Source organism: Pelodiscus sinensis, chromosome 24 (assembly GCF_049634645.1).
Source record: "Pelodiscus sinensis isolate JC-2024 chromosome 24, ASM4963464v1, whole genome shotgun sequence".
In the NCBI taxonomy this organism is placed as follows: Eukaryota; Metazoa; Chordata; order Testudines; family Trionychidae; genus Pelodiscus; species Pelodiscus sinensis.
This window is the reverse complement of record NC_134734.1, coordinates 19,727,193-19,752,939: the sequence shown is the minus strand read 5'-3', so window position 1 is coordinate 19,752,939 and position 25,747 is coordinate 19,727,193. Positions and strand designations below refer to the sequence as shown.

The 25,747-nt window shown below is 50.6% G+C and overlaps 1 protein-coding gene and 1 long non-coding RNA gene across 3 annotated transcripts in view; one reads left to right on the top strand and one right to left on the bottom strand.

The window, feature by feature from the left end:
- Positions 1-25,747, top strand: part of LOC142819544 (perilipin-2-like) — a 50,050-nt gene that overhangs the window by 22,067 nt on the left and 2,236 nt on the right. The window lies entirely within an intron of this gene.
- On the bottom strand, positions 6,354-24,161 carry LOC142819545 (uncharacterized). The gene is made up of 3 exons (XR_012897454.1): positions 23,493-24,161; positions 7,906-8,166; positions 6,354-7,195 (listed from the first exon to the last, which is right to left on the bottom strand). It is a non-coding gene; the product is annotated as an uncharacterized LOC142819545 (long non-coding RNA).

The window sequence follows — 25,747 nt, the reverse complement described above, 5'->3', positions numbered from 1 at the left end:
GGTGGGCGGGGGGAGCCCATTTGCCAGGCTGCCAACGCCGCTTGCTCACATTTTAACCCAGAGCAGTGAAACCATCGCAGCTGTGTTCCCAGGTGCCAGGTTTGTATCATGTGTGATGGTGTCTAGCGTGGGTCCAAGCAGAGCTGTCCCATCCATAGGACAGACCAGGGCAACCGCCCCAGACCCCGCGCTTTGGGGGACCCCACGCTTCACGGTTAGTGGGGGACCTGGCGCCGGAGGCAGTGAGCGACCTCATCTCATCCTCCCCCTCCACCCCATCAGTTCCCAGCATCACTTGGAGGAGGGGGCAGAAGTGGGAAAGAGGCAGGACGGAGGGCTTGGGAGAAGGGATAGAATGGGAGTGGGGAGGGGGCGGAGCAAGGGCAGGAAAAGGCAGGGGGCAGAACCAGGGCGGGAAGACGTGGGGTGGGGCTTGGCAGAAGGGGTGGAGTGGAGGCAGGGCAGGCTGGAGCCAGGTTGCCGGTTGCTGCCTACTCCCACCTCCCCCAGTAACCCTCCAGACTGCCCAAACGCCACGTCCCCCTGAAGTGGGCACCCCCCAAAGTCCAGGGCCCAAGGCAGCTCTGAAAATATCAGCCCAAACGTTGCTGGAGCCGGGCCCACGTTCCTGAATCTTGGCGGGGTTGGGCCCACGGGCCCATATAACTCGCCACCATGGCTGTGTTAGTGTCGTGTGGCCAGTGGGGGGCTGGGCTGCCATGCCTGGATAGTTATTGTAGGGTTTCTAAGGAGGGTATAGGGCAGCCATGGCCAACCTGTGGCTTGCGAGTTGCATGCGGCTCTTCCCTTCTCCCCAGGTGCAGCTTGCAAAGCCCCCCCCCCCATGCCCCTGAAAATGGCCCTCTCCTCCGGGCTCCCTGATGTGGCCAAAAAGCCTCTAAATGCATTTTCTTAAAGGGGCAGGCCCTTTTTTTTTCTTACTCAACAACTTTGCCCTGGATCTACTGCTATCTTGGCTCTTTGCCCGGAATGGGTTGGCCACCCCAGTGTAGGGGCTTCTGGGATAGGGTCGCTAAGAGAGATGGCACCGGTCTCTGCTGTTGCTATGCAGCAGCCTAGGTTCAGCATCCTTTCCAAGCAGCCCCCTGCAAAGCTAAGCCACTGATGACAGGGCAGGGGAGGTGTGAAAGGTCACATCCAATCCCTTCCCTTTCTGTCAATATCCATGCAGTATGGAAATATAACATTAAGCAATCCCCCACTCCCCGACCTCGCTGGTGCGGTGCATTGTCAGGCTGTGGCAACGTGCAAGGGAGGTTGATGGGGGAGATAAAATCCGACTCTCGCTCTCTGGATCATTAAACAGGTGTAATGCTGATGATGTAATCTTGACTAGTTGCCTTGGAAAGGCATTTTTGGAATAACTCCTTCCCTGAGGTGCTGCTTAAGACCGGTGGTTCAACATTGGTTTCAGCCAAAGCTTTAGAACAAGTCTGAGAAACTCACGCTGGTCGGGAACTGGAGTTTCCCTTCCAGGGGAAAGTCCAACAGTTTGGGGCGGGGGGGAGGAAATCCGTTTCCATTTGGAACAAAAAGCAGAAATTTAAGGATCCTCCTCCCCACCGAACAAAAATTCTGAAAAACATTGCTTCAGAGTCGTTGAAACATTTCCTTTCACCCACTCATTTCGGTTTGCCTTTCGTGTTGTATTAAAATATCCAATAGCCTAAACATCTTATTAAATTGAAGCAAAGAGACTGTATTTTCATTCATAGATTAATAGATGATGAAAGTAAAAAGGAATCGAAATGACACTAACGAAACGTCTCAACTTTTGGATGTCGACAAAATTCATCAAAATCCAGCGAGATGTTTAGACTGGGATAAAACTGCTATTTGGTGTTACATTTCCCAACCTGTTCTATGCAAAACTAAGCAAAGTGCCAGGGACCAAATTCAACTGTGTTGCAAAAGTGATAGGAAGCATTTTGTCCTGATCTTGGCTCTTGAGATACTTGATTCTTCTCCTTTAGGAGGCGGGTCTCCTCTTCCCTATGGCCTCTTCGGTCTGGATTCCCATCCACTCCCCTGTTAGGACAGACTTTGCTGCTATTTGGGGAAAGTGCTTGTCGACTTATTGAAAACGTGCTCGTAAATGCAAGTGCGTTGGAGGAAGTTTAGCGACGTATGCTTCCTGGCAGCCAGGGGTTATTTCTCCAGTGTGTCTTCCTTTGTTCAAATAATTTATAAGCTGAGAATGAAATATACGACTTCCAGGAACGGCCAGAGTGGAACAGACTGATGGCCTGTCTAGTCCAATGGCCTATCTCGGCCAACTGTGAGGATTTGATTTATAACCCTGCTTTCAAAATGTACCTTCCTCTGAAACAAAAGACAGAACTATGTAGCACTTTAAAGACTAACCGAGGTCTGGCCCAAGAAAGCTCATCACCTAATAAACCATCTTGTTAGTCTTTAAAGTGCTACATTGTTCTGTCTTTTGTTTCAGCTAGACCAGACTAACATGGTTGCATCTCTATCACTATTCTACCGTCCTCTGAAACAGCCAATTGTGGCCACTAACTGAGATGGGCTTGTGGTCTGGATGGACCATCTGTCTGATTTGTCTGACCATCTGTGTCCTGGGCAGAGATTTCTGACTGGTTCCCCAACTTGTGCAACACGTGTGTAACGGATGCAATTCCCTCGTCTGTGTCCTGCCCCTTTAAATCTCTGGAACTTGTCGGCCTGTGGAGACAGGCGGCCATTTTGGGAGGCATTGTTCGGGGAGCAGCGCGTGCAGGAGGGGGAAAGTTGTGACTTTATTTTGGTTCTTTCTTCTTTGGCTCTGAATCTGAAATACATCATTTGCGCTTGCGGTCCCATGGTTGCATATGGAAAATCTAGATCAGTTCAGGCCCTAAAAATATCCCAGCTTGCAATCACAGCCTCCTACAATGATGGCTAGTCGTTAGTACGGCCCAGCTTGAACTGTTGGGTGATTGTCAAATAATTGCGGCTGAGCTGTGGGCGAGAGATGGAAAATTGCAGAAAAGTAATAATGGCCCTTTATTAACTGTGGCAATTAGAAAAGCCAGAGAACAGTTACCTTTAGCTCCATTTTTAAAAAAATGGCTGGAATAATATAAACACTCATTCTTATGTTATGCCTGCTAATTGTTTTTCTAACGAGACATTTGGTGCAGCTATCTTAGCCAATGAGTAGAACTGACCGGCCCAAGCTCTGTGGTGCATAGGACTGAAAGCCCAAGTCCTAGCTGCTGTCAGCTTGGAAAATTGGGGCTCTACTTGTGACGAAATGGGGATTTTATTCGCCTTTTTATGTTGTGAGCTCTATGTCCTATAGTAGTCCCGTGTGTGTGCCTCAGTTTCCCTGAGCACTGCCCCAATACTTAGATGGGGATGGGAATTTCCGGTGCGATAGCCTCCCACACGTACACAATGGCCTACATCCTTTGTATCCTGAGTCTGGGAGGGTGTGCAACCAGGTGACATTTTTTGCCCGATAAAGGTCGGGCGGAAGAGCCTGGTGGAGGGGCAGGGACCCAGCCCCTGGGAGTGGGGAAGTTTCCACTGGCTTGGAAGACAAGGGGAGGGCCAAGGCCCTGGCTCTGGGCTCCCCTCTCTCAAAAATGGATTGTGTGGACAGCTGGTTACTGTGCTGACAAGTCTGTTCTACGCTGTGTCCCTATCAACTAATGAATCTTCTGTTCTACCTGTTGGCTGAGTCACATCCGGCTGCACACCCGGTGGCTCCCCCACCCTTCAGTGACACTGATGGGGGGGACGTGTGCAAAGCGAACCTCAAAATGTACGCAAAATTACGGACTGTGCCACGTCAGCTCATTCAACTCAAAATCGTGGCGGAAGCCTAATATGGTGGAAGCTGCAATTTCCACAAGATTGAAGATTAAGTAGGGTCTCGTTCATTATCTATTTTGATTAGTATTACAGTAGTGAGAGTGCTCTAAAGACCATCTCCCTGCAGGTTCCCGTTGTGTTAGGTGATGTACATACAGGCTACGTCTACACTGGCATGATTTTCCGAAAATGCTTTTAACGGAAAAGTTTTCCGTTAAAAGCATTTTCGGAAAAGCACGTCTAGATTGGCAGGATGCTTTTCCGCAAAAGCACTTTTTGCGGAAAAGCGTCCGTGACCAGTCTAGACGCGGTTTTCCGAAAAAAAGCCCCGATGGCCATTTTTGTGATCGGGGCTTTTTTGCGGAAAACACTACTGTGCTGTTTACACTGGCCCTTTTGCGCAAAAGTCTTTCGGAAAAAGACTTTTACCCAAACGGGAGCAGCATAGTATTTCTGGAAAAGCACTGACGATCTTACATGAGATCGTCAGTGCTTTTCCGGAAATTCAAGCGGCCAGTGTAGACAGCTGGCAAGTTTTTCTACAAAATCAGATGATTTTGCGGAAAAACTTGCCAGTCTAGACACAGCCACACAGTGTAAGAGGCAGCCCTCAAACAATTTACAAGCTAAAGGGACAGGACCGATAAAGGGCAAGCAAGAGAGTTTCCCTCCCCGCCGGCTTTATAGATTCACCGGGTGGAGGGAGGTTTAAGGTCAGAAAGGACCAATACGACCATCTACTCTGACCTCCTGCATCACATGAACTGGAGAATCCCATCCAATATATAGAGCCCAATATCTTGTGGTTGGACTAGAGGATGTTGTTTCCAAATTGATACCCAGGCCAGCTTTAAAGACTTCAGGGGATGGTGCATTTAGCACACCCCTAGAGATGCTGAGCCGGTGATGAATGACCTTCTCAGTTAAAACCGTGTGCTTTGTTCTTAGGTTGAATCTGTCGCACCTCAGCTTCTAGCTGCTGAATTTTGTGATGACTTTGCTGGATTAAAGAGCCCTTTAGTATCCAGAATAGTAATAGATCTGCAGCCGTGTTAGTCTAGTCGAGCTGAAACAAAAAACAGGACTATGTAGCACTTTACAGACTAACAAGATGGTTTATTAGGTGATGAGCTTTCGTGGGCCAGACCCACTTCCTCAGATCAATTTGTGGAAGAAAATTGGCATGACCATATATATCAAAGAGATACAATCAAAAAAAGTGAACACATATAAAAAGGACAAATCAAATTTCAGAACAGAGGAGGGATGATGGGGGGAGGTTAATGTCTGTGAGCTAATGATATTAGAGGTGATAATTGGGGAAGCTATCCCTGGCTGGGTATTTTTGGGGACACTGAGGCACAAAGATGATGTGACTTGCTTAAGGTGTCACTCAAGTGTCAGTTGCAGATCTAGGATGCCTCTGCTCTCTTGCATCCCAGTGCATTGCCTTGCCCACCAGGCTATTTTTACACACAAAAGACTCATCTCCCACCTAAAATGTACTGAGAGAGAATATCTTCTAGCTAGTTTGGACTGTGCAGTACAATGGAAAACATCGAGTTGTTATATGGCACCTTAGAAACAAACAAAAATATATAGAATCACAAGCTTTCATGGGGTGAAGTGGGTTTTACCCATGAAAGCTCATGAACCTATCTATTTTTGTTAGTCTCTAATGCTACATCTATACTATAGAGAAGATCGAAGCTATTGCTGTCAATCTTCCAGGATTCGAATGAGTGGGTCTAGTGAAGACAGCTAATTTGAACTGAGAGAGGCACTGTGGTCGATGCTGGTAGTCCTGCTTCCACAAGCACTCAGGGACGTCAAAGGGAGAGTGTTCTCCTTTCGCTTTCTTGCAGTGTGGACAGCGCCAAAAGTTGAGTTAAGGTCCTTCGACTTCCGCTACGCAATTAATGTAGCTGAAGTTGCGTATCTTAATTCAACTTTATCCCGTACTGTAGACGAACCCCAAGGTGCCACTGGACCACTTGTTATTTTTAAAGTTACAGACTAACACGGCGACCCCTCTGAGACTCAGTACGATGGAGATAATGTGTTGCTTTGTTGTGGTGAACACAGAATGGGTGCGTCTATACTGGCAAGATTTTACGCAAAAGCAAGTGCTTTTGCGCAAAAACTTGCCAGCTGTCTACACTGGCCACTTGCATTTACACAAGAGCACTGGCGTTCTAATGTAAGAATCCAGTGCTTCTTGCACAAATACTTTGACGCTCCCGCTCAGGGATAAGCCCTCTTGTGCAAGTATTCTTGCGCAAGAGGGCCAGTGTAGACAGGCACCTTAATTTTTTGTGCTAAAATGGCCATCGGAGCTTTCTTGCGCAAAAGCGCATCTTTACTGGGCACGGATGCTTTTGCACAAAAGCACTTTTTGTGCAAAAGCATTCGTGCCAATCTAGACACTCTTTTGCGGAAATACTTTTAATGGAAAAACTTTTCCGTTGCATGATTTTGTAGAAATACTTTTAAGTCTAGATGCAGCCCCTGTGTTTTAATAATGGTTATCCCAGATTTACCCGGGTATAACTTAGCTCAGAATACAGCCCTGTACAAATGCAAAGCCATTTCATTGACCATGTCTGCTTTTTGCTGGTCTGAGTCCAGACCTATTTCCTTCAGTGAAACACACCGGAGCGCCTCCATGCAGAGGATCGAAATCAGCCACAAGGAAGTGAGCTAGATTCCATGCTTGCTCACACCTCGCCTGTGTCTTTGCTAGCCGAATTCCTGATTGCTGGTGCTTTTGTTTCTCCCTGTTGTGGCAAGAGTCAAAGAGCATGCTTTTAATTGTTTTTCGCCCTCCCACAACCCCATTGGAGTTTGCACCCGCCTACTGTTTGGAAATCAGCTCTTGATTCGAAGCAGAACCAATCTGAGATGGGATGAGTAGAACCCCAATAAAGCTGTTTTTAAGGGAGGCGCTGAGCAAGGCGGGCAGCCTCTGTAGGGAAGGTGTGATTCTAGACTCTTCTGACCAGGCAGTGCCAGTGAACTCAGCAGGGGGGGGAGAATTTCAATGCTCTTTGTGCAATCCCAGGCAAGTATAAACCAAACACGCCCCATGTGCCATTAGCTGCCTCCCCCAGAGATTAAAAGCACCGCCGCAGCCCTGCCGGGGGTTCTTGGCTGGGTTCCTAGCGGTTAAATATTGACTCGCCCTTGAGGAATGGGAATGCAAATGCTCAGGTTTCAGGCTCTGGAAAAATACAGGACTGCTCCTGCTACTCCTCAGAAGGGAGAAAAAACGTAAACAGCGAATGGTCCTGCAGTACCTTAGAGAATAACAAAGAATGTCGATGGTATCATGAGCTTTTGTGGGCACAGCTCACTTCCTTAGATGAATGGAGTTTGAGGGATCCACGTTCCAAAGAAATAGCAGAGAAAGAGAGGGGATGGGGAGGGAAAGGAAAAGAGAAAAAATGGGAAAAGATTAATCAATTTGAGTTTCCATGCTAAATGAAGCGGATAGAGAGTTCTAGTACTCTTCAGTACAGGCAGTCCCCGGGTTACATGGATCCGACTTACATCGGATCCCTACTTACAAACGGGGTGAGGCAATCCCGCACTAGCTGCTTCCCCCCAGCAGACCAAGGAGACGCGAAGCTAGCGCTCCCCCACCCCCCAGCAGACCAGGGAGACGCGGCGCGGCTTTTCTCAGCAGACACCTCAGCTTGAGAATAAAGGCCTGAAGGAAGTGAGGTGTGGGAGAATAAAACTGAGCTCTGGAGAAATGTTTGGCTAGAGTTTCCCCTACAATATGTACCAGTTCCGACTTACATACAAATTCAACTTAAGAACAAACCTACAGTCCCTATCTTGTACGTAACCCGGGGACTGCCTGTACCTGGTGTTTGGCCTTTTATGTCATTAGGCCTTTGTTAAAACTGTAGGTATCAAACTTGTACATGAAATTCAATTCTGCAGCTGCTCTTTTAAGCTGGTTTTTGAAATTGGCTTGTAATAATATGGAAACGTTGAAATCCATTAGGGAGCGCCCGGGCAAGTTAAAATGTCCCCCAACAGGTTTCTGCGTGTTACCTTTTCGAACATCTGATTTGTGTTCATTCATCCATTGTTGTAGAAGGGAGGGTTGGGAGAAACCAGGCAGGAGCTGCCATGTATTGTAACCTAATACTAAGGTGACTTCTCTCTTGGCCGGTAGATGTGACCTGAATCCAAATGGGGTGCTGGGCAGACATGAGCTTGCTAAAGCAGTGGTTCCCAACTGCTGGTCCATGAACCAGTGCCGGGCCGCGAACCGCTGTCTGCTGGGCTGCAGGTAGGGTTGCCAGATGGTTTCTGAAAAAATACCAAAAAAAAGGACCCCAAGAGTTGTTAAGCAAAAAACAAAACAAAAAAAACAAAAAAAAAAAAAATACAGAGTGGCCCCTTTAAAAACACTTACCTCCCTGCACCTGGACACCTGCAGCACACGCCTGTGCCTTAGCAGGCCCGTATGCAGGAGAGGGGGGGTGAGAAGGATGCAATCACACACCCCCATGGTCCCTGTATTGGTCTCTCCCACATCCTGATGGGGATGCCAGGCCCTGACCCGTTTTGCCCAGCTCAGTGGAGGGTTGGCTGGTAGTGCTGGGGGTTTGGAACTGCAAATTATCCCTCCCCATGGATATAAAGCGGATATCTGCAGGGCTCTAAAAACCATAGCTTTAATTACAGTCCATAGAGGGCCCACCATGAGAGGGCAACATAGCATAGAGCAGGCATGTCCAAAGTCCGGCCCGCGGGCCAATTGCGGCCCGTGTTCCGGTTTAATACGGCCCCACAGGTAATTTGGCAATATCTATCTTTTATGGCCCCCAACGAATCCATATGTATTGAGATGAATACATTGTAAAATCTCAGTTAATGTCAGTTGGTCTAAATCAGTTATAAATATATTTGGACACAACATGTATACTTGGTGTTATGCTCCTGTTCATATTTTTTTAACTTAAAAGTTGACAGACAACCTTTATTACCAAGAATATGTAATGTACTTTACAATGTTCCTGACGTATATTTCAGCTTCCTGGATTTTTTTTACATCTGGCCTTTAGATATGAAAGGCAGAGTGATTTAACACCTGTTTAGATTTGTCATCCATGTGACGAAATGAAAAGTATGCCGTTTGCAATACACTTTGCATAAAATAGTTAATTTGCATTTAATTTTAATGGTTCAAAGAATGTCAGGCAAAATGGTCGGCCCTCACGCATGTTCACTTCATCAAATCTGGCCCTCTTTGAAAAAAGTTTGGACACCCCTGGCATAGAGGGACCGAGCAGGAGGCCAGCTCACAGCACCTCGCCTGCCCCATGGAGCACTGGCTGCCATAGCTCCACCCCTGAGGCATCCCAGAGAAACAGTATAAGCCTGAGTGCATGCCTTTTTGTCTCCTTTCCAGTGTAAGTAAATATTGTATTAATATTTGCAAGGAGAGCAGGACTGTTTCCAGTTGACTCATAGATTGGTTTAGCATCTTAAAGGTGAGCTATGTGTGGATAATACGCATTTCAGTGCGTTTACTAGCTTGAGTTGTTAGAAACAAACCAGTCTTTGGGGCAGGCGAGCTGGGAGGTCACCCGGGACCACCATTTTGAAGGGGCTGCTGACAAAGCTGGTTTTAGGGGCAGGCCATGACTACATTTTGGCCCGACCTCCTGAATCCTCCCTGCAGGTTTCCCTAATTACTCCTAAACACCCCCTTTTTTTTATTTGCTTGACAGATTTTTGTCTAATTTTTTTTAAACCATCTGGCAACCCTACGGGTGAGCCGGGTGGTCGCCCAGGGCTGCCAATTGGTTAGGACCAGCCCTGGTTAGAAAGGATGATAAAATACATGTAGTTCCAGGGTAGTCTTAATTTTTTTAATTTGATAGTAAACAAACATAAGCATTGTTCCTTGTTATCATTTGTTTTAAAATGTTTGCCTTCCGTGCCAATGAGCTGTTTAAAATATATATTTAATCTAGGTTTTTTTTGCTTGTACTAGTGGTGTACATAAGAAAATTCAACCTGCCCAAGGATGGGAAATGTTAGAGGGAACACTGTTTATTACTCTAGTGTTTGCATTTCAAAAGTTGTGTTTCAGAAACTGTAGGCTGCTACTAAACACTATTTCTGGCTGGTGCTGGCCATACATTTCCACCAATGTACTGTTATTTTGTAAATGATGTCGAACGATCTTGAGACCCAATGTTGCCAAGTTATCAGCTCTGCAGTGCAATGCAATGCAACATCACCGTACCTTTCTCCTATTCAGCCGATCGACTTTCAGGTGAATCCTAAGTATAACTGTAGTATACAACAAAATTGCTGTTATTTTAGAATGAAGTACCATAAATTTCTCTCACAGTGCAGGACTTGAACTCACCACCCTGCAGTCTCCAGGCTCATGTTCTATCCCCTAGGATTTCATGAGTAAAAATTAAAGAGGGTGATATTAGGTATATAGGTGATAGGGCCTTTCTTGCTTATATATTTCTATATAGTCTAAGGGCCTAAATTGTAAAGCGCTAGTCATTCTAATTTAGTGCCTAGGGCCTATAAAGAGCTTGTTCCAGCCCTGGTTACAACAACATGTATTGTGTGTGTACAGATGCAATGTAAATTGGCACATGACCTCTTAACATTAACTACCATCATGAATATGGAAATAAAGTGCTACCAGTCCACCAAATGTTTGTGAATGGCTTTGCTAAGGCACTTTACAGGCTTGACTCAGAGCCTGTATTAATGCCCTCGTTGTTGCTTTGCAACTCTCAGTCCCACAACCCTGTGCACCCAGGACTAGCACTTTGCTCTTTAGACACGGCCATCTCCCATTTCAAGGGTGGGGAGGCAGGTCTCATAGGTCGGGAGGGGGGGTCTAGGCTGTGCTCTGCATGCTTCATCTCCACCCCTTTCTTGAAGCCTGTGGGGATCTGGTATGGGGCAGCCAAAGGCCTGGATCAGTGCTTGGGCCAACTGGCGGGGGTCTGACCAACTAGGGCAGCTCTGGGCCCCCGTTGATGTGGGTGGACAGGTGGAATGGAAAAGGAGCCCTGCTCTAGCTGTCACTAGTAAAGTGCCCGTTGTCATTAAGGCTCAGATTTTGTTTGTTATGGGTAGTAAAGGCCACAGACACATTGTGGACAATAAAGAAAAAAATCACAGGAGCCCAAGCCCTGGCTATGGCACAGTAAGAAAGCTCTAGGGAACTGGAGGGTTGGCTGGTAGTGCTGGGGCCCTCACCCCCTTTGGGGGTTTGGAACTGCAAGTTGTCCCTCCCCATGGATATAAAGTGGATATCTGCAGAGCTCTAAAAACCATAGCTTTAATTACAGTCCATGGAGGGCCCACCACGAGAGGGCAACATAGCATGTACTCCAAGCCATGATACTAAAGCTATGCTAGCGAGTGGGAGGCAAACAGATAGCCCTGTGAAGCAATTCTAAGAAAACTGTATTTACCAGCAGTGCGACCTGTAAGCTGAGTGCTTGGGCGCCCACCCAGGTGAAATGCACATGCCAGCTGATTAGCAGAGCATCCACTGCTGGCAGCATGTGTTTGTATGGGTGGTGCACATCTGCACATGCCTCAGTGCTCAGAGCAACATTTATTCCACACATGGATGGAAACAATTAGAGGGAACCTTGTTTACCAGGCTGAATTAACGAGTGCCACTTGAGACGCGGTCATTAGGGACGTAGCTCAGAGCTGGTTAATGGATACAGAGTATTTCCAGTCCCACAGAGTGGATTGAATGGAATTTTGCAGGCTTGCTCTGTACAAATATGCGTAGCTTCCCGGAAGGGAGGATGAGGCAGGACAGAGTGGAAAAGGCTGCAGTGAAAGGACAGCCACCCAGATGTGGGCCTTCTGTCCCCACTTACAGCACAGCATCCCAGGGAGGGAGGAGAGAGGGGAATAAAATGAGGGACGGAATAAATAAATCACAGAACACTCCACCAGGAAAGAGAACGGCGTAGAGGAAATGACTTTAGTCAAGTTGTGGGCTTTGTCTGAGGACTATTTCAGGCTGGGGAGTTGTTTGGCCATCCTATTATCACAGGGGACTAGAGCGTAGCAGAGAGATTGCAGCTAAGAGCTGAGAGATTAGGTAGCAAGAGGTCGCTCTCGTAAAGGACAATGGAGCCTACGCTGGGACTTAGTGGAAGTTGTGACCAGAATGGTGAGCTTGGAATAGCCTTGTCGAGTGGCTGAGAGGCAAAGCGGCGAATGTTCAGATGGGTGTTTTCATGTAGGCTGAGTCAGTGGCATCACCGGGAACGTATTAAGTGGCTTGAGGCAGCTGGTCATGTTAACCTCCTTTGCTAGTTTTGTTCTGCAGATCATAGCAGGCGAGGTGCTGTTTCATCTAGCTACTGCTTCTCTTCACGTAGGCTGCTGGGATTGATCTAATCCATGGGTCTCACACTGTGGGCTGGGACCCCAAAGTGGGTCCCACCAGAAGCAGTGGGTCTTGGGTGTTGGTGTCCCCCCCCCAGGATCATGTAGTAATTTTTGCTGTCAGAAGAGGGGTTGCAGCGCAATGGTTGAGAACAGCTGATCTAATCCACACATGAATGTCCACACAGGAAAATGCTGCCAGTTTATCTACAAAGGAGATTTAAAACCAATTTCCTTAACTCTTGTAGGTAGGAGGGATGTTAAATTGCATTTAACCAGCTAATAGAGTAGTCGATGGAATTTCCATCGACTACTCGATTAGTGAATAAGAGGGGAAACCAGGGCCGACTTCTCCATTAGGCACAGTCGGCACAGTGCCGAGGGGCCACGATACTTTTAGGGGCCCAGGAAAATGTTTTAATTTCTTTTAAAATCAGAAGAAAAAAAATGAACTTTTAGGGTCGAAGAAAATGTTTTAATTTTTTTCTCACATCAGAAAAAAATGAAACTTTTAGGGCCCATGAAAATCTATTAAATTTTGCCTAAAACAGAAAAAAAAATGTTTGAAGTATTTAAAGTTATATCAAAAATAATGTTTAATATTTTTTTTTTATGGAGGAAGGGGCCCACGAAGGCAAAAGTGCTTAGGCCCCACGAAAGTCATCATGCGGCCCTGGGGGAAAGTACAGAAGCTAACCCTGCTGCAGCTCTGCCTTTTGAATGGAGTAAGAGCTGAGTGACTCTTACTTCATTTAAAAAGCAGAGGCGCAGCATCTGGGACACGGAGCAAGCCGGGAATCAGCTGATTCTCAGCTCACACCTGGTCCCCCGCTGCACCTCTTTCTCCCCTGCCTCTCAGCGGAGGTGATGCTGGGGGGAACCATCTTTTAAGCCGGATCCCCCCAGCACTGGCTCCTACTCCCCCTCCCTTGCTGCCTCTGATAGACTACTTGTTGAGTAGTGACTCGACTAACTGATAAGCATATACTTATCGGGTAGTTGACTACCGGACTAGTTGCTAACATCCCTAGTAGGAAGGCTTTTCATTTTGGATTGAAACTGGTTTAGTTTGTTGATTTAAGAGCCACTTCAGTTTAGCTTAATCCTGTTCCTAAACTGAATTAAGAGCATCCGTACAGAAGTCTGTGGCAGGTTAACTCAAGTCTTTTTAAAATGGTTTAAGTTAATTTCTTGCATGTAGACAAGGTCTGTCTAATCTCAGCTGAATGCTTTATTCTGCTGTCATGACCTCCTGGGTTTGTCTGTCTAACCTGTCTAGCAACTAGTTCCATTGGCAACATTTTGCAAGACCTCTTTAAATCCATCTGGCATGCTCCTCCCCATCCCATCCCTAAATTCTGCATATCATAGGCACAGTGAATAATTAAAACACATTGGCTGTTGTCAGAACGAAGATATGGAAAGAGACATACACACCAGAATGTCACTTTGGAACTGTGGAAGCCTAGCCTAGTAGTTATACAGTCTGTGAGTCATAGACCCTATACTGCTAAAATGTAGAGGAGATTCTCACATAGCTCAGAGAGCAGAAGCTTGGAACTGAGAGGAAGCATAAGCTAGTGCTTGTACTACCATGTATGTCATAGGCCCTGTGTTGCTAATAACTAGTGGAGATTTTCCCATCACTCAGATGGTAGAAGCGTGTGCTTGAGTTACATGTATCCATGTGCTGTAGCGTTCCAGGAAACATGGCACAGGGACAAAATGTGAAGCCCTAAGTAGTGATAAATTTTTCCCATCAGCTGGCTAAGAGTGCACCTCTCCTGGCAGGGGCTGTGCCTCCCGGAAAAGATGGATGTAGGGACCAGAGTCAGGTCTGAACTCTCAGGAGTCAATTTCCTGCCAGGCTCTTAATCCCCAAGGGAGGATCATCAGGCTGTGGGTGTCACAAGGAAATAACTTGTTGCAGCCGGAGATGAGCCCTGTAGGACTTGGCTCTCCCTGCGTAAGAGCGGAGGGAAGGGGATATGGAAAGGAAATGGGTAGTCGACCAGATGCATCCTCTGCTTCTGAGAGGGTGGAGATGGGGCGGGAAGCATTTGCTCTGGCTGCATCTCTCCCTCCCCATAGATCTTCAGGGAGCAGGAGTTAGCCTGCAAATGAGGGCTGAGAAGAGGGATCCTGGGGAAAACCCAGCAGGCATGGGAGAACAGGTACCGGGCCCACTTACACGCTCCAGCAATTGACATTGTCGAAATCCTTCGGGCTTTGTTTGCATGGGATGTTTAGCCACCGGTTCACACTGGGGAGAAGCCACATTGCACCTGTGGAAATTGTGTTGGCACGAGGGCAGTTGCAGCTCCCAATTCCAGTTGTAGGCCAGGCCTGAGAGCGACTAGTGGCCTGACTTTGCTATGGAAGCACATGCCAGGCAGCTCCCACCGGTGATGCTTTTCCAAAGTCCTCCGCACTAGCTCTCTGGAAAAACTGCTCGTCGGATTCCCAGTGGGTGCTTGGAGCCCGTTGGAAAATGACGCCCTTAGTCAGGCCTCCGAATCGGGGACAGCATCTTTATTTGGTGCAGCATTTCTGGGCCTGCGTGTGTCTAAATCCCCGTGAATCACAGGCCGGTAAGAGGCCTCAAGTCTCGTCCCTTGCGCTCGTGGCAGGACCAGGCACCCTCCAGACCAGAGGTCGGCAACCTTTCTGAAGCGGTGTGCCCAGATTTAACCCCCTTGCCCTGGGCCGTGCCGCTCTCCTGGGAGTGGGGGAGGGACTCTCTCCCCTCACGCACCCCGTTTGGTCTCCTGCCCTGTCTCCGCTCCTGTTTTTCCTGTGGGGAGGGGAGGAACAGCACCCGCGTGCTTCCCCACAAGCCGGATCCGGCACGGAGCCTTGGGGCTTCCCAGGCCAGCCTGAGGGGCCAGGTTTTGGCCTTCAGTGCTCACCGCACCTCCTTCTTCCCCCCCAGTCTCCTACTGGCTGCGATTGGCTCCCGTCCCGGGGGCTGAGCCAGGAACACGCCGTGAAGTCACTGCTCCGGGTGGAGAAAGGCGGGGCCAAACAGCTGCGAGGGGCGGCTCAGCTGCCGTGCGTCATTTCTGCCTCTGCCGGTGGAGACACCGCACACGTATGGCGGTGGTGCATGGACGAGCCTAGGCTCTTTCCCGCCCATCCCCCAAGCTCAGTCTCACATTTGCGGGGTACGTGCAAAGAACAGGCTCCCCTCCTCACTCACCCCCGCCCTCAGGAAGCCGGTGCTGGCTCCAATTTGCAGGGGGCGTGATGCTGGATCACCAGCCCAGGTTCCCTGTTGAGCGAGGGGGAGGACCAAGCACTGTCTAGACCATCCCTGACAGGTGTCTGTCCAACCTGCTCTTAAATATCTAGAGCAATGGAGATTTAACAATCTTCCTAGGCAATTTATTCTGGTGTTTAACCACCCTGACAGGATGTTTTTCCTAATGTGCAACCTCAACCTCCCTCGCTGAAATTTAAGCCCATTGCTGCTTCTCCTCAGAGGTTAAGGAGAATAAAAGGAGGGAGAAAATTAGGTACTTGAAAGCTGTTATCGTTTCCCCTCTCGAGGTGCATCTACACAGCACAGTTATTTCGAAATAACAATGCAAGAGTCTACAAAGCAGTTCCCTTATTTCGAAATACCGGACGGCGTACTTAGAAATCTGTAGACCTCATTCCACTTATTCTGAAATAACTGTTGTGGAATAGCAGTAGTGTGGACACGCCACTGCTGTTATTTCGAAATTGCTCCTCCCCAGGGCCATTCAGAGTAATGACTCCTCAGTGCCTCCTGGGGCTCTAATTCGAGGTAGCGCATCCACATTAGGGAAGCCGGCCTCGGACTCATTTTGAGGCTTCTCTGCAGTGTAGACGCGCTATTTTGAAATAAGCCATTTCGGAGTCTTTCTTCCAAAATAGCTTGTTCTGAAATAAGCATGCCGTGTAGACATACCCTCTGTCCGCTCTTTTCCAGACTAAACAAGCCCAGTTCTTCCAGGCTCCAGCCGAAGATATAAGGTCTGTTTTTAGCTTGCTGAGGTGAGCCCCGCCAACATAAGCTGTAAACCTGGGCTGGGAGACTCATTCCCCAATGCTGTGTAAATGTTGAGGCCAGGCCCTCCCTCGTGCCTCAGTTTCCCCATCAGCAGGGGAACGACACCCCTCTTTGCAAAATGCTTTGAGATCTTCTCCTTTTTTATTAAAAACTCATTATTATCCTCCCTCCTGCCACCACCACCCTGCCACGTTCCCTAACCTGCTCGTACATCGTTGCCCGTAACGAGCTGTTTATTCTTAGCATGACCCTCTGCCGAGCAGCAGTGCATGAGTCGCCAATCTCCGCTGCCTTCCTGGCCTAGCGGGATCATTAAGGAAGCAAAAGCCTCTCTGTTCTCGGCAGCTCCCGCTAATCGAGTTACCCCGCTGCTCAGCGTCAATCTTGCCAGAGCTAAAGTGACAGGAGCCGTGCGGCTGGAGATCAAGTCCCTGTAGAGCTGCAGCTGAGCCCTCTGTCCCGTGGCAACTGCCCCGGGATCCCCACTCCACTGCCCCCCGGTCCTAGCAGGTTGGTGGCGTCAAATGAAGCCCGCTACTCAGATCACGCTAACCCTTTACTATATCCAAAGCTCTCTAGTTGCTGAAAAACCCAGCCTCAGCCAGGATGTGCAAACCAGGCTGGGGGCTACAATTAGTTGGGGTAGCCCCCCTCCCGGTGTTTTAGCTCCCGAAGGAGCAGTGGGAACCCGGCACAGAAGACAATCGGACACAAATGGTTCCGACATTCCATACGGCCGTGCCCCCGTCCTGTTGCGTGGGGCTCTCATCTCTGTCACCCCCTGCACCCAGCAGACCCCTGGGCATGGGGGTGATCTGGCAGGTTACGCGGGACGGGGGCTGCCACGTTAGCAACCGTGGCCTCCAGTGCGGTCAGGAAGAAATATCCCTGGGAAGCAGTTTCTGTTCTCTCTGCAGGGTCCTGGCACCTGCCTCAGGAGCAGGGGGGCTGACACAGGCCTTCAATAGACCATAGTTCTGACCCAGTCTGGAGATTCTGTGTCCACCAGCTTCTGGGGAGGACAGGATGGAAAGCTGATGGTAATAGTTTCTCCCAGGTGACCAAAGGTTTCCCTTGCATGCGTCCACAGCAGGCCCAGGCTGGCAGCCTTCAGCGCCCCAACGAGTGACACTAACGAGTCAGTCATCCCAGTGAGTCAGATAGGCACGTGGAGGAGAGATGACCATTCCAGGCAGAGGCTATTTGTAGGGGGGGGCGAAGATCCCTTTCATCTCATTAGGGAATCGGATTGTCCTTGAGTTCATTCCGTCCCATGGCACCAGCAGCGCCCGGACTTCAATTTCTACCATGCAGCCCTGCTGGGTTGAATGGGCCGGAGATGGCTGCTCGTAGATATTCAGTCCGTACAGCCTGGGCAGCAGGTAGCCCGGTTATTAAGGGGATGGTTTGGGGGGTGCTGTAGGCCTGGGGTTGGTCAGGGACTCAGGGCTGTAGCAAGTGGAGCTGCCGGAGAAAGGCACGCTCCTCCGGCCCCAGAAGCAGGGCTGGATGAAGAAAGAGGTTTTAGGGGCTGTAGCCCAGGGACTTAGCCCCCTTAACCCAAAGCTGCAGCCCCCAATGCTGCGTCACCCCGAGTGCCGGGAATCTCTGTCCCTGAAGCTCCCATTGGCCGGGAATCAGACAATGGGAGCTGCAGAGGGCGGTGCCTGCAGGTGAGCATGGGGCAGCATGGAGCCACTCGTTCCCTCTGCCACCAAACAGGAGCTGCCCCAGGTAAGCATCTTGCACCCCCAGGAGGAATGGGTCTATTAACATCATGACCGGTGTGGAGAAAGCAAAGGCAGTGTTATTTATACCTTCTCATACACAAGAACGAGGGGTCACCAAGTGAAATGAACAGATTTAAAACAAATGCAGAGGAGTGTTTCTTCATACAACACAGTCTACCTGCGGAACTCCTTGCTGGAGGAGGTTGTGAAGGCCAAGACTATAACTGGGTTAAAAAAAGAGCAAGATAAATTAATGGCAGATGGAAACATGATACTGAGCTAGCTGGATCTTCGGCCACCTTTGCCACAACTCATTGGGGGTATGTCTACACTACCCTCCTACTTCGAACTAGGAGGGTAATGTAGGCATACTGCACTTGCAAATGAAGCCCGGGATTTGAATTTCCCGGGCTTCATTTGCATAAGCGGGGCGCCGCCATTTTTAAAACCCCGCTGGTTCGAACCCCGTGCAGTGCGGCTACACGGGGCACGAACTAGGTAGTTCGAACTACCGTTACTCCTCATTTCACGAGGAGTAACGGTAGTTCGAACTAGGAAGCCTAGTTCGAACTACCTAGTTCGTGCCCTGTGTAGCCGCGCTGCACGGGGTTCGAACCAGTGGGGTTTTAAAAATGGCGGCACCCCGCTTATGCAAATGAAGCCCGGGAAATTCAAATCCCGGGCTTCATTTGCAAGTGCGGTATGCCTACATTACCCTGCTAGTTCGAACTAGCGGGGTAGTGTAGACATACCCTGGGAGAGGTTTCTTAAAGGGGCCATGCTGTTTTTTTAACTTTTTTTTTTTTTTTGCTTAACAACTCTCGGGGTCGTTTTGTTCATTTTGGTTAAACCATCTGGCAAACCCTATCAACAGGCAGCCTGTAGCTATGAGCAACATGTCATATCCTGCAGCCCTGTGAGCGGCTACCCAGCCCTTAGTACCATGGGGCTGGGCCGGGGGCTGCCAGGCGCTAGGGCAGTCTGGATAATCAGTAATAATGCAGGGTTGGACACCTGCTCCCAGAGCCAGTGGTACGGCTGGCCGCAGCCTGGCAGATGCCACTGGCTCTGTCGGGCAGGGCGGGGGCAGGGCTGCGATGAAGGGGAGGGCAAGGAAAAGCGGGCAGGGAGAGAAGAGGACAGGAACCTGCAGAGCTCTGGCCGAGTTAATGATCCCCGAGGTGTAAGAAGGCCCGAAGTGTGAGGCGTTAATGAAGCAGGAAGGGACATGGGGTGTCTCCTTTCCCCTCTGGTTAATTAGCTTGCTGGGATAAGGGACCCCCTGAGCCTTTTTCGCACAGGACGTTCTGCCTCCTTTCGCCATCCTCCGAACAGGCGTGCGGTCCAAGAGCCCTTAATCCCCTTTGTCCCCTGGGTGCTGGCTCACCCACGCTGAGGTCAGCTGCTATTCTTAGCCCCCAGCCTCCCCGGGCCTATTAAGCAAAGCCCCGTGCACAGCTGAAGCCAGGCCAGGCTGGGGTTTGAAAGCGAATTTGCCGCCAAGAGAGGCTGAGGGGGTCAGATGGCAGCCAGGTGTTTCAGCTACCGGGAGCTGATTCTGTGTCTTGTCTGTGTCCCCCACCCCGTTCCCCGATAGCGCCAGTTGCAGGCAGGGGATAGGAGGGATGGCTTTGGGGTGAAAACATTGCATTGTGATTCAAGGAGGCCAGGTATAAATTCCAAGTCTCAGGCACCCCGTGTGTAATCTGGGGCAAGTCGCGCTCTGTGCCTCAGTTTCCCCACCTGTAAACGGGGAGAGACCAGCCTTTCCGTTGGGTTGCTTGTCTACGGAGATTGCAAGCTCTGTGGGGCTCTCCGCTGAGCCCTTGCGCTGTTACAGCCGTGCAAAGAATGAAGAGCTAGCGAGGGGTTTCGTGTGGGCAGCTGCCTCTGAGCTTCCGGGGCGTTGCTGTGGGTTCCGTCCACTGGAGATTCTGGGGCTGGTCGGAGCTGGAGAGGGGACCTTGGAGGAGGCAGATGCTGGGTCTGATACAAGCGGGCAACACCTATGCCTCCTTGTAGCGGCTATGTGAGAACTTCCGTTCCAGCTGGACTCTGAAATCACAGGGGGTAGGGCCCAGTTGTTCTCTTCCCTAGCATCCAGGCCGGTGGGTTTCAACCTTTCTCTCTTATGACCCAGGATATGTCTACACTGCACAGGGGGTTTTTTCCGGAAAAACAGCTGTTTTCCCCAAAAAAACCCTTCACTTACATCCACACCGCAATCACGTTCTTTGAAAAAAAAATCGAGAGAACAGAGGGGTTTTTCCGGCATTGGTAATCCTCCTTCTGCGAGGAAGAAACTTTTTTCCAAAAAGAGCTCTTTTGGAAAAAGGCGTGTGTGGACGGGGAAGAGGGAATTCTTTCGGAAGAAGAGGAAAAAGCACAGGTGCCCTGGTGGTCATTCCACCCATAGGAATCACAGCTTACAAGCGAGAGAGCATCCATTCAGTCTGGACGCTCTCTTTCGAAAAAGCAGAGCGGTGTTTGGATGCACTTTGGCAGTGTGGACGCTCTTTCGGAAGACGTTTTTTCAGAAGCTCTCTTCCGGAAAAGCTTCTTCCGAAAGAAGCCTGCAGTCTAGACATAGCCCCAGTTGAAGAAAATTGTTGATGCTGTGACCCAACAGAATGTGACTAGCGTGTGGGCTCCAGGGTGGGGATGAGGATGGGCGCTTTGGGGCGTAGGAGGGGGCTCTGGCTTGGAGGGTTTCAGGGCTGGGGCAGGAGGGGCTTAGCTTGAGTGGCTCCCAGTCAGTGGTGCAGCGGTGGGGCTAAGGCAGCTTCCTGCCTCTCCTGGCACCGCAGACCAAGCTGCCCCCAGAAGCAGACGGCAGCAGGTTCCCAGCCAATGGGAGTGCGGTGCTAGTGCTCGGGGCAGGGGCAGTGGAGCCCTGTGCTCTCCTTCCCCACCCCGCACTTAGGATCTGGGCCTGCTGCCGGCCACTTCTGGGGTGCAGCGCAGTCTGCAGTGTCAAGACAAAGAGGTAGCAGCCTTAGATCCCCACAGCTCACCTGATCCCCCTGCAGCAACGAGACCCAGCGCTCGACATTCCACCACCCAGTCCTGGGTCGGGACCGGCCCTTTGAAAACCATTGGCCTAGGGGGCCTTTTGAATTGCTTGTGACTTGCAATAGCCACGGTCCCTTCGTGCTGTCCGCAGCTGGGAACAAAGCGCCCACCGGCACAGCCTGTGCTCTCACCCAGTTCCTCCCAGACCCCTTGCCTCTGCAGGAGGGCATGTAGTGTGCTCTGTGCGAGGGAGACGGCCGTAGGCTACTATGGCTTTGCCCCGCATTGACGTGGCAAAGGGCAGGGAAGGCGAAGGCAGCCCAGACCGCCTGTACTATGACAATGGAATGAATGGGAAGGTAAAAGAACGAGCTGTGATTTGATTTCTCCTCCCCCTCCCCAGTCTCCTTCTCTGCTTTGGCACCAAAGCGTCCATCATCCTGAAAAATCAAAGTGCTAACACGTTTTCGCCCTGTTAACAAGCCGAGCCGCAGCTGCGACTCCAAGACCATCGTTAAGGGGGCGTGTGAAGCACCAGGAGGGCAACTTGTGTAGCAAGCAAAGGGGGAAATTGACAACTGAGTGTGATTTGTGTGTCTTGCTAAAAGCATGTTCTGTTCCTAGAAGCCGGAAGGCCAGACTGTGATCTTGGCTTCACTGGTATCAATCCAGATTGAATCCCTCGAATTCCACGGAGGTATACACCAGTGTAACTGACAATCTGGGCTGAACTCCATTCACACCAGTGCGGTCACTCTGGGCTGGCACTGGTGTAACTGGGAGCAGAGTCAACGCACGATTCTAGTGACTAGTACCATAGGGTGACTCCAGATTCACATCAGCATCATGGAGGTCAGAACATCCCCTGGCGCCGCTGACTACAGGAAGGTGCCCGATGTCGGAATCTGGCCTGAATTCTCCCATTGCCCAATTGTTTTCCCCATGTTTCAGTCTTCAGCACTTTTGTCCTTGAAATTAATATTGCTCTCATCTCCTGGTCAGTAGAAGGACCAGGGAGGGCTCTGATTAAAGGCTGGGACAAGGCTCAGAACCTCAACTCCTAACCAATGTTCCCCCTAATTTTTGCCCTCCGTGTGTGGATTTTTTTCCATCCACGTGCAGAATAAATTTCACATGCACCCAGGCATGTGCACCACCCATCAAAACCCAGCTGATGGGCACTCTGCCACTCCACTAGGCGGCATGTGAATTTCTCCTGAGCGGCCACACAAGCGCCCGGCTTACAGGGAATGCCTTTCCTCACCCACCCCTACAATTTTGGGACCAGGATTAAAATTGCAGCACCTCGGACACTGCTGCTTTTGGCTCCAAGTGTGAGGCACGCTTTTTTGACCCGCCTTTAATAGCAAGCATGTAGCGCACAGCCCCAGAGTCAGTACATCAGATTTAAACAAGCAACCCGCTCGTGATTTCCCCATTGGGAAAGAATCACATGCGAGTTGTCTTGGTTGGGAGGTGCTAGGGCTCTGTAAGAAACAGACCCGAATCGGACAGTAAAACCCCTCTGCTTGATTTGAGAGCAGATTTACAATGAGAGTTAGGTACCTACCAGTGCACGGAGTGAGTTTTACCAAGGAGCCTATGGCGGTCAAGCACCTAACTCCTATGGGGGGTCAATGGGAGTTAGGAACCTAGCTCACTGTTGCTGGGTTCTATTGTGGTTCCCCTGGGGAACTCTCTAACTCTAGCTAGGCTATGTCTACACTCGCGACTTCTTGCGCGAGAAATATGCAAATGAGGCTAAGCGTGGAATATCGCCGAGCCTCATTTGCATACCTAACGAGTCGCCATTTTTGCAGACGAGGCTCTTGCGCCAGAAGGAGCTGTCTACACTGCCCCTTCTTGCTCGAGAAAACCCCTCTTGTGCAGTGCCGCTACGCTGATTGTAGGGGCAGCGTCGACAGCTCCCTCTGGTGCAAGAGCCTCGTCTGCAAAAATGACAGCTCGTTAGGTATGCAAATGAGGCTTGGCGATATTCCACGCTTAGTCTTATTTGCCTTTTCTGCAAAAATGGCGGCTGACTAGGTATGCAAATGAGGCTCGGCGATATTCCATGCTTAGCCTCGTTTGCTTATTTCTTGCACAAGAAGCCGTGAGTGTAGACATAGCCTAGCATATTAGTGAGGCAGGCCCACCAACAGAGGAGGAGGGGACAAAGGGGACAGTTATCACGAGGCCTGGCGGGGCTGCTGCAGTGGCAGCCGCCGGAGTCTGGACCCCATTAAATCACCACCGGAGTGCCACTCCGCATCTTCCGTGTGGCTCCGAGGGCTGGGGGAGGGGAGGCTGGTGCCACAGTCCAGGCAACGCTGAGGACTGGCTGCCCCTGGTCCCACCCCTTCCAGGGCAGGGAGCCGGGCCCTCCCCACATCTTGCCTGAGGGCCCATGGAAGCTAGTAACCTCATTCCAAGGGGGGCCAACTTGTGGGACTCACCGCTGCTGTTTGTTCGTGAGATTTGCCGGTGAAATTCTCTGTCCCAGGATATTACTGTGGCGAATTGATGGTTTGAAGATGATCAGATCATGGCTCAGGTTTGCCTGTGAAACTCTCTGCTGCAGGATATTTGCGGGGTTAACCTGTGGGGGTCACAGCTGCTAGGTATCAGTGAGGTTTGCAGGTGGAACTCTCTGTCACATGATATTTTGAGAGACTCTCCACTGCTGCATGTTACTCCGCCAAGGAACTTAGTGAGATTCAGAAAAGAATTAGATGTTTATATCCACAAGGATTGCACCTGCGAAGGCCAGAGGAGAAGGGGTCTCCAGCTTCCTGACTCCCTCCTATCCAGCATGGCACCGGGGGGATACCCGCAATCTAGACAGGTATGGGGTGCTGCACTCTAGATGCACAGGAGCAGCGATTTTTATGGCTGGGGTGAAAATCACCGTTACGTCCCAGATACTTGCCCCGTCCGGTTTCTCCAGACAGCCAGGTGCCGTCCCGTAAGCCGCCTCCTAAAACAGAGCTAGGAAATGCCTGCTGGAAAAACAATGAGCTCATGCGGGAGGCAGCAGCCCGGGTCACAGGGGAGCAAGGCTGGCTTCAGCAGCTCTCGGCTGTCTGTCGTCAGCAGGACAGCGGGGAGATCCAATGTCCATAATTCACGTGCTGCAAAGGCCGGAGCCGAACGGCTGGTTCGGAGGTGGGGGTGGGGAGGTTGTTACTAAAGCTGGGGGGGGGGAGTTCTGTCTGATGAAAAATGCTGCTTTGGGGGGCGGGCGTCGGTTTCCAGTCCCCAACACAGGTTATTGGCTTAGAGGAGAATGTTACCAGGTAGGTGGCTTAGGTCCGGGGTGGAATTTGTGCTCAGAGGGAGAGAGACCCACCCCGAAGAAGACAACAGCCTGTTGGTCGGGACGCACCTGTGGGAGACCCTGGCCCTTTAAATCACCATGGAAATGCCGCTCTGCATGGCTCTGAGGGCTGGGGGCGCCCGGCGCCTTGGTCCGAGCTGTGCTGCTCCCAATCCTGCCCCTTCTACCAGCTGCCCTGCCCCTTCCAGGGGCACGAAGCTGAGCCCCCTCCACACCTTGCTTGGGGGCCCACGAAAGCCGTCGGCCCCTCTGGGCCTACTCCTGCTTCAGTCCACACACGTTGTGCTAAGCCAGGGCTTGGGCCCAGAGTCCCCGGATCGCTCCAGAGTGGAGGGTTTGAGCCTGAGGGAAGCCAGGACTCAGGGTCTAAGCCCTATTGCTTTGCACTGTAGAGACAGCTGCACTAGATTCCTGCTCTGGGAGTCCACCAAAAATATCCCATACTCCTGTTAGCCCATGTTCTTTGTAGGGACGTAAAATCCCGTTTCATTAGTTCACCCGTTTAAACATTGGTTCATCGGTTAAACAGGGCAGGTGGGGGGCTGCTCTGGTCCCCACCGGTTAACCATTCTCATCCCTAATTCTTTGTCCTCTGGACGGTCGCGTCTTCACGCGCTGCATCCCGGACACAGAGCTGAAGGGAGGCCAATAGAAAGTCTGGTGGAGGGTGCCTGCGTAATGCAGCGTAGATGCTGGAGGCCTGGTTTCTTTAGGGGTTCCACAGTTCCTAGCCTGGGGGGGCCTAAGGGAGTGGAGACGCTAGGTCCTAGGTTAAGGTATGAAATTTCAATGTTCTGCGTTTCCTGGGAGATGGGAAATTTTTTGGCCTGCTATAGCGCCGAGCGCCTCCCGCCCTGCAAAGCTCACCCTGGTGGGACAGCAGTTGCAGTTACCCTACAGAGCCCGTGGGTGCAGGCTATTAACCGAGGTGACCCCAGTGGAGATCCTGGGAGCTCTGGAAACACGGACCTCGCCTGGCAAACCCTTCGGTTCAAACAGAGCCGCTCATGCCACGGATGGTTCCATGATCTGAGATAGCTCCCGCGAGCAGGATCCAAACCTTAGCTGAGGGCAGCCACGGGGGAGATTTGGCTGAGGGTGCAGACGGGCGGTTTAACCCTTTGTAAACACTCCCGCTATGCTTGTGTGAGTCCCTCTACCTCCCCCACCCCCCGCAATGAAGACACAGTTGCCCCTACGTAGACAGAGCAGGGGTGCTCCCTACAGAGGGATCAACCGCCTGTCCCAGGATCCAAAGCAGCCCAGGCTGGGAGCTACAGAGCCACAAGGTCTATCTGTGTCCACCAGTCTCCATGAGAAATCCCCTTTACAGCCCGGTTCTTCAGCGGAGTCCACACCTGCCTCTCTCAGGCC